Consider the following 7,475-nt stretch of genomic DNA (forward strand, 5'->3'; position numbering starts at 1 on the left):
AAAACATTGGTAAGACCTCCATGGACATGAGGCGCACATGGCCTTGCGTGGGAGGTCACCTCGGACCTCTTCGAGGTATAGTTCATCGGCCCAGTGCACGCATGCCCGCAAGTTGCCTTGAGATTCCGGATCCATGTAAACTTTTCACTTGGATAATCAATCAAGATTTCTTTTTGGTCCATACGTTTACATATACTATGCTATTTGACTGCATTTATGCTTGCATTTTAGGTCATGAACCAAACACCTTCATTCCTCCCGTCGATTGTGTTTACATATAAATACATTACCATGTGTTTTTTTTCTATACTACTTCCTCGATTTCTAAGTATAAGTCTTATTAAAGATTTCAATACGGATTATATATAGGTGTATATAGACAAATTTTGAAGTATAGGTTCACTCATTTTGCTCTGTATGTAGTCTGCATTGGAATCCCTAAAAAGGCATATATTTAGAAATGAAAGGAGTACTTTTTACTGGGATGTTTATTTCCTACTATACTATCGGAAGTGATAGTATAGTGTGTCTATAGTTCTATACACGGTGAAGGAAAGGATAGGCGTGTTCAAAAAAAGGAAAGAATAGGCCCACTTTAGCTCGAGGTCGTGAGGAGAAGCGTTTCCTGCCTGATCTAGAATTCGATTCCTACTCAGCCCAATGCCCGCGCATTCATAAGCGTAGCCGCGCACGCAGTTCGGCTGTCAATTGTTTCCCGTCCGCCTGTTCTTTCTTCCATCAGCGTAGGACTCTACCGACACGGCGCCGGCCATGGCAGCGCCAGCAGAACTGCCACCATGGCCGCACGCGGCGGCGGCGACGGAGACCCGCAGCCGTTTCCAAGGGCAAGGGACCATCCACTTCCGGAGCAAGCCACGCGACCGCCCGTGCTTCTTGCGCCTCCACGGCGACCTGATCCTGACCCAGGGGTCGCGCGGGATCGGACCACGGGGCGGGTTGGCGTGCGACAGCGATCAAGTCGTCAGGGCGCTCGACCAGCGGGCCAGGTTCTTCGACCCCAGCATGTTCAAGTTCATGGGGGTCTGCAGCAGATTCATCCACGTTATGCTCGCCGAGGCGCTGGCGACCAGCGAGTACGGCAGCTGGGAGGATTCACTCCGTACGCCGGCCCTTAACATAGCCATGGGGATCCTCAGGTACGTACGTGAGAAAGACAAGACCTTAGGCGACTCGGGATACGACATAGACGTCGAGATGCCTCAGTTACATGTGAGTTTGGTGCAAAAGGAGGCCGCCGCGGTAACCGGGGCTGCCGGAGTCACCGCACGTGGCCGGAAGCGAAAGCGCCGCCATGAGCCCCGCGAGCTGTGCGGCGTCTGTTTGCTGGACTTGGAGATCCAAGACGGGATGTTGGGCTGGAAGCTTGAAGACGGGAAGACCAGGCTGCCATGCTCCCATGCCTTCCATAGCCAGTGCATTGTGCCTTGGTTCTTCGAGGCCACGACTTGCCCCACTTGCCGGCATGACATTATGGAATGCTTCAGCTTTGAGAGATCGGTATGTTCCGACGACTCATAAATCTCAAAGCAGATGACGATGGGCAGTTTCTAGATGAAGTAGCCCATCGATGATGAACAGTTCCAACTTCCAAGATGAAGTAGCCCAAGATAGTGATGAACAATCCACAGGTTCTGAAGGCGCAGGAACCCAGATATATGTAAGCCTAATATGAGCAGAGCACATCATGAGTTGAATTTGAGCGGATGAATTTTATGCCGCGCTGCCCGAGGACTTCCATTTTGTCTCATACATGTAACACATTTCATTTTGGAATTCATTTTTTTAAGAGAACGCAACATATTTACACTATTCATGAGATGAATTTGAGCGGATGAATTTTATAAGCTTAGGACTTAGGAGGTTGAGAAAACTTGAAGCCTATAAGAAATGGAAGGGGATCATCCAAAGATTGCACTTTTTGTATGTGAATTGGAAGTGGCAAGTGGCCTGGCTCATTAGCTTCTCTCTATGTTTTCCCCATGACGCCTTACTTATTTTCCGGAAGATGTTTATGGAACTGACAAAAGATCTCATCTGACAACTTTCCCAAAAAGTGTGTGAACACGCCCGTAAAAATGGTTTTACCGGAAGTTTTTTACCGAAGTTGTTCGAGATGCTCTTACTAGTAGTAATAGTAGTAATCGTCGGTATACAAGATTTGCAAAAAAAAAAAATCATCTCTATACATGCAATTTAATCAAGTGCAACTTGCCTGTTAGGATTTAATTAATGTTGTAATTAAGAAGATAATCCTCTCTGTGTTACTGCACTTGCGTTGCCAATCTGACAGGAGTCACGACGGTTTCCTTGCTCTGCATCGAGTGGACGCGACCCTTCACTTGTAGCGTGTTTGGTTACCTGCATCTATTTAGGCACTTTGCATATTTGTCCCAGTTGGGCCTGGTTGAGGAAATGCAAGCAAAAAACCAACATATGTGTGTTGGTTAGTTACCCGCATCCCCTCTAGTCTGCATGCGCTGCAACGGAAGGCAGGTTGTTTGATTGCAGATTTATTTCGGAGGAAACACAAGTCACTTTGGCATTTATTGATGTTGTGTTTACAACATACCTATTTGAATTTCTTCGTGCTAACGGAATGCCGTGTATCTGTTGGAGGCCTACCTCATATTTATTGTAATTACATACAATATATAACTTTCCCGTACTTTTTAGAGTCCTATCGGTCAGAGGCCTACTAACATTACTCCATGTGACACTTGTAGTCACTTTGCATTTATTGATATCGTGTTTACAATATAACTGTCAAAATTTTCACGCGCTTATAAGAAACCTTGTACCTATCAGATGCCTACTTCATATTTATAGAAATACAACATATACATGTTTACTTTCTCCCGCGCTTTTTTAGAGGCCTACTCACATTACTCCGTGTAACATTTGAAGTTTTGCATTTACTGAAATTGTGTTTACAGTATATCCGTCTAAAGTTTCATGCGCTTTCTAGGGCCCTACTCACAGTACTTCATCTGACACTTGGAGTCACTTTGCATTTATTGATGTTGTATTTACAGTATATCTGCTTAAAAAATTTCCTACAAAAAAATATCTGTTTAAATTTTCACATGCTTATAAGAGGCCTAGCATCCATTGGATGCCTACTTCATATTTATTGAATACGTACAACATACATATGTTTAATTTTCCCCATGCTTTTTAGAGGCCTCCTATCCGTTAGAGGCCTACTGACATTACTCCATGTGACACTTGAAGTCACTTTGCATTTATTGATATTGTGTTTACAGTATATCCGCCCAAATATTCACGTGCTTATAAGAGCATCTGCAATAGTCTATATGATAGATTCGTTGGTATAAGGATCACGTCAGCAGTTATCGGCGTTTCATACAAGTTCCCCAATGAATCGTATGTCTGATGGGAACCACACACATTAAATCAATAAACAAACCTGATGACTAACACCCAAGAGAAGGAAATTGGGGAGGCAGCTGCCGCAGCTCTCATCAGGTCAGTCAGGGCCCACAGAAATGACTGTAATTACCTCGGCGCTTGTGGATAGAACGTTGGTTCAGAATCATACGATCTCATTCTCTCTCTTCTAAGAAGCCTCGTGTCCATCAGATACCTACTTCATATTTATTGAAATTATAGACAACATATACCTGTTTAATTTTTCCCGCGCCTTTTTGAGGCCACACATTTCTTCACATTTTTAACTCAATGAATGGTTTGCTTTAACTAGTTACCTCCACGTAAAATCTTTGCTATTTCTGTGTCAGCTTGGATGTACGATGGCCCTTCATTGATCAATAAATGGGCAAAATGCAAAGAAAATATTCTTTCAAGACACATAAATGGAGGGCTTTAAAGTTAAGTAAATTGACTAGTAATTGGGTCAAGAAATATCATCTACATGTACTTAATTAGTCACACCTACCTATGCATAATGGTGAAATTAAGTTGCACTCCGTTCACAAAAACCACCCAAAGGCTGAAAGACACACACTCCTACTGCAATTAAAAAAAATGCAACTCTTAATGAATCACCCAGCATGTTTAAATCTTCCCTTCTTCCTCCCTCCCTCATTTCTCTCCCTTCTCTCTCTCTCTCTCTCTCTCTCTCTCTCTCTCCATGGACAGCGGCGGCAGCGGGCCACCTTAGACGCGAATGACAAGGCAAGCGTAGCCTAGCCTGGGAGGTCACCCCGGACCTCTTCGAGGTCTAGTTCATGGGCCCGGTGCTCGCATGCCCACATGTTGCCTTGAGATTGTGGATCTAGGTAAACATTTCATTAGGGTAATCAAGAGTTCGTGTTTGGTCGATACGCGTTTACATATTACTATGCTATTTGACTGCATTTATGCTTGCATTTTCGGTCATGAACCAAACACCTTCCCAGTGTCCATTGTGTTTTTACCATGTATTTTTACTATTTGTGAAAAATAATATATTACTTAAAAAAAATCCGAAGTGATACACGGTGAAGCGTTCCCTGCCTGATGTCGAATTCGATTCCTAGTCCGACAATGCCCGTGCGTTCATATATAAACGTAGCCGCGCACGCAGGTCGGCCCTCGATTGTTTCCCGTCCGCCGGTCCGCTTGTTCTTTCTTTGATCAGCCGACCATAGAGGACTCTACCGACACGGCGGCAGCGACGGAGACCCGCAGCCGTTTCCAAGGGGAAGGGACCATCCACTTCCGGCACAAACCACGCGACCGCTCGTGCTTCTTGCGCATCCACGGCGACCTGATCCTGACGCAGGGGTCGCCGATCAAGTCGTCAGGGAGCTCCTCCGGGTCAAGTTCTTCGATCCGAGCATCTTCAAGTTCATGCGGTCCAGCAGCGGACTCATCCACCAGATGCTCACTGAGGCGCTGGCGACCAGCGAGTACTTCAGCTGGATGGATTCACTCCGTACGCCTGCCCTCAACATTGCCATGGGGATCGTTAGGTACGTACGTGAGATGGACGAGATCTTAGTCGATTTGAGCTGCGACATAGACATCGAGATGCCCCAGTTACACGTGTGTTTGGTGCACAAGGAGGCCGCCGCGGTGACCGAGGCTGCCGGAGTCACGCACGTGGCCGGAAGCGAAAGCGCCGCGGTGAGCCCCGCGAGGTGTGCGCCATCTGTTTGCCGGACTTGGAGATCGAAGACGGATTGTTGGGCTGGAAGACCACGACGTGCCCCACGATTGTTGGGCTTGACGACCAGGAGACCATCAGCAGGCTGCCATGCTCGCATGCCTTCCATAGCCGGTGCATCATGCCGTGGTTCCACAAGGCCACGACGTGCCCCAATTGCCAGCATGACATTATGGAATGCTTCAGCTTTGAGACATCGGTATCTTCCCACGACTTCATACGTCTCAAAGCAGATGATGGGCAGTTCCTAGATGACATACCCGAAGATGAACAGTTCCAAGATGAAGTAGCCCAACACATTGGACAATCGACAAATTCTGAAGTGGAAGATGTAGAATTCTAACGTTACTTTAGTGTTTTTTTTATTCAACAAATTTGGTGTTGCTAAATGTGCATACCACACACATGGCTCCGCCACCACACGAGCTGGGTCAAGCAGGTCGTGCGTCGTGGGGTGTGCTTCCAGTGGCGAAGCTGCCCAAAAAATCTTGGGCGGGCTGGATAGTGCAAACAGTACTATCAAATTAAAAATAAATGCATTATTGTTGGATAAACTCCATGTAAAACTCCTTTTTGCTCCAGCCCAGGGCGGGCCATGGCCCTTTGAGCCTTGTCGTAGCTCCGCCGGTGTGTGCTTCCATTCGGGCACAACGTTACTTTAGTTGACGCTCGGCAGTATGTAAATCATGTAGGCTAGTGGCGCAGGCACCCACATATAAGCCTATAATTGATATGAGCAGAGCACATCATGAGATTTTATGCCGCCGCCAGAGAACTTCCATTTTAACTCATACATGTGGCACTCAACCAGGAGGTTGAGAAAACTTGAAGCCTATATGGCTATATGAAGTGTAAGGAGATCATCCAAAGATTGCACCTTTTCTGTTGGAATTCATGCATTTCATATCCATGCGTTTCAAGAAAACGCAATGTGATCTCAATTCTTTTCCATTACCAGGATGTAGGGCATCAATCGAAGACTTTACACCAACGTGTTGTATATTTTTTTCATTACCAAGTTGTAGGACATCAATCGAAGAATTTACACTAGCTAGCAATATCCCTAGCGAGATTGGACCGCAGACTTTGGCACTTGAGCTAAAATGCTTGCGATGTGTGAAAAAATTCAAAAAGTGGGTTTACAAATTGCAATTTTTTTCAAAATAGTTCCAAGTACACATGGTAGCATGTATACACTCTTTGTAGTTGCATTGGGGGGAAAACATGTCCGCCGGCATTATGTGCCGAGATAAAAGACGTCTGTGAAACTTTCCGGATGTAGGGAAGTTCCAGGGGCAGAGACAAGATCCAGGCCCTAGGGTTGGGCCTGAGACGTGATGTCCTATCCACCATTGATTGTAGTGATTACTATTGTAGCTGAAGGCGGCCCATGGTGGTCCGGTGCCTATCGCCAGCCTGGCTCTGCCACTGAGGAGTTTCACGTTGGCTCAGTGTTTTAGTATGCGAAGGGGTGTGGAAGAGGAAATGGGAAAGCACATCTCACATGGCAAAAGAGTTCATTTTTCGGGCTAATCAAGGTGGAGATGCAAATGCAGTGCCCACCCATCCATGGTAAAACCACATTCCACACCCAAGCACACACATTCAATGTAGCTAACCTAGGACACGTTTAGTTACCTGCTCTTTTTTGCCCCATTGCATGTGTGTCTCAGATGGGCCTGTCTCGGGTAAAACAGGCCTCGAGTCGATCCCCTCCCTCGCCGGAATCCCTCGCGAACCTGGTCTAATCTCCACCCACGCCTCGGCTGGATGGAGGCAGACCGCACACGTCTCTTCTATGCGCCTGCATCGGTACTCGATGAAACCGACGGCTCCTCTCTGGGCTCGCAACAGTGTTTTTTTACTGACTCCTCGCATCGGCAGCTTTTTTAGCAAAATTAGCTAGGGTTTCTTGACTGGTAAGAGCATGTCTAACAGAGCCCTCAAACTGGTCAAACCCTCAAAATAACCGCCAGTTTGAGGGTTGAGCTGAAAAAAGGTTACAGATCAGAACCCTCAAATCTTTAAACCCTCAAATTTTTTTCCAGGCCGAACCCTCAAGTTCGAGGCCAACCTACAGCAGTGAGGGTTTGTGCCAATTTCTCAGGCCGAACCCTCACTCGGTCAACGTCCGTGCGGGAGGGAAATTTCCCCCACCTTCCTCCCTCCTCCTCCACCTGACCTCGCCCCGCAGGCGCCGGCATCGCCGATACGGCCGCCACCGCCGCCGCCACGCCGCGTCACCACCGCCACACCGCGCCCCGTTTTGGCCGCTGCCCTGCCGCCCGATTTGCCCGAGCTCGCCTCCGCCCCGCCGCCCCGATTT

This window comes from Triticum aestivum, chromosome 3D (genome assembly GCF_018294505.1).
Source record: "Triticum aestivum cultivar Chinese Spring chromosome 3D, IWGSC CS RefSeq v2.1, whole genome shotgun sequence".
Classification (NCBI taxonomy): Eukaryota; Viridiplantae; Streptophyta; class Magnoliopsida; order Poales; family Poaceae; genus Triticum; species Triticum aestivum.